Genomic DNA, 1,841 nt, shown 5'->3' on the forward strand with positions numbered 1-1,841 from the left:
AATAAATAAATAAATAAGCCATCTTGTCTAAAGACAAGAACTTCCGGATGGGAGTAGGCGCCAACAACAACAACAACAACATCCATTCCTCCTGTTCCTTCAACATCATCACTCCTTTTCTCCATCTCCGCCTCCACAACCGGGAAGTAAGCCAGGTAAGGAAATATACATATGTCTGACCTTAAAACAAAGCAAAGCAGACTATTTGTGGACATTTTGTGAGTAGAGTTCCCGTTTTCTGTCAAACGTTTTCTGTTACTTGGTATGGCGATGAGACTAAAGATGCTTGAAGGGTTACAAAAGATGCTTGAAGGGTTACAAAAGATGCTTGGGTTGCAAAAGATGCTAGAAGGGTTACAAAAGATGCTAGAAGGGTTATAAAAGATGCTTGAAGGGTTACAAAAGATACTTGAAAGGTTACAAAAGATATTTGAAAGTTTGAAAAAAATACTTGAACAAATGGTGCTTCAAGGGGTTATGAGTAGGTTAGGATTTGTATCTATAGGATGGACAGGGAAAGGAGAGAGCAGAGTCTTAGCGTGCGTTGTTCATGGGTAAATTATCGTGCGAATTTATGCTTATTTTTCGTAGGAACGACGCGGAAAGTGCAGATTATTCACATGCCTCGTTGTATAATCCATCCATCCATTGCCAGACGCCATGTATCCCAAACGGGGTGGTCAAGGGCTTAGAGTTAATTGTTTTACAGGGAGGGGCACTAATCCTCCACCAACCCCACTTGACACGTAGGGATGCCAACAGCATCTGGTGTTCCCAGGCGGTCACCCATCCAAGTACTAACCAGAGCCAACGTTGCTTAACTTCGCTGATCGGACGGGAAGCGGTGTACTCAACGTGGCATGGCCGTTGGCAATAGGATTCGAACCAGCGCTTGCAACTGCGTGAGTACAGCAGCTTACCAAGAGAGCCATACAAAACGATATTAGCCAGTTGTATCCAAAAATAAATCGGTTAGGAAGAGGCGCTAAGGAGCTTCCTTAACGGCCAGTGTTGGGTGGCAGAGGCAGTAACAGGCAAGGTATTATGGTGACAGAAGCAGTGACAGGCAAGGTATTAAGGTGGCAGAGGCAGTGACAGGCAAGGTATTAAGGTGGCAGGGGCAGTGACAGGCAAGGTATTAAGGTGGCAGAGGCAGTGACAGGCAAGGTATTAAGGTGGCAGAGGCAGTGACAGGCAAGGTATTAAGGTAGCAGAGGCAGTGACAGGCAAGGTATTAAGGTGGCACAGGCAGTGACAGGCAAGGTATTAAGGTGGCACAGGCAGTGACAGGCAAGGTATTAACAGCGTCACTGCCAACACATCCTTTTGTCTCGTTCCTTCCAACACCATCGCCTTTGTTCAGCTTAACACACTCCTCACTGGGGTGGGGTTGTAAACACTCCCCATCAGCCTCCTTTGCATGATGAACTACTTTGTTGGGCGGAAGGCGGCAGCTACTACAGGCAGGCTGGATTTACCCTTCTCGTATAATGATAGTAATAAATGATACGAGACAGTAAATTTGTGTATCCGGACACTGGATAAGAGTAAGAGAGAGGAAATAGAAAGGCTAAAGGATAGGGTTATGAAGAAGGGATATGTAGAAGAAAATGAAAGAACGAAATGAAAGGGAGATGGTTCTTTTTATCTGTCCGAGAGGAATTCGTCACTGTTTCAGTCTGTCTTTCTACTTGGTTATCTCAGTCAACCTGCCCATCTCTATCTATCTGCCTGTATCTGTCTATCTACCTATCAGTCTCTCTCTAACTACCCATGTCTATATCGTTGTCCATCTATTTTTTTTTTTTTTTTTTTATGCGAGGAAGAAGGAACCAAAGGCC

The 1,841-nt window shown here is 44.6% G+C and overlaps 1 non-coding gene across 1 annotated transcript; it reads right to left on the bottom strand.

Annotated features, from left to right (window-relative positions):
- Positions 1-753: 753 nt before the first annotated feature.
- Positions 754-872, bottom strand: LOC145399914 (5S ribosomal RNA). The gene has a single exon (XR_013897361.1). It is a non-coding gene; the product is annotated as a 5S ribosomal RNA (ribosomal RNA).
- Positions 873-1,841: the final 969 nt, after the last annotated feature.

Source organism: Coenobita brevimanus, chromosome 50, assembly GCF_032717465.1.
Source record: "Coenobita brevimanus isolate Jiangsu-jjx chromosome 50, ASM3271746v2, whole genome shotgun sequence".
Lineage (NCBI taxonomy): Eukaryota > Metazoa > Arthropoda > Malacostraca > Decapoda > Coenobitidae > Coenobita > Coenobita brevimanus.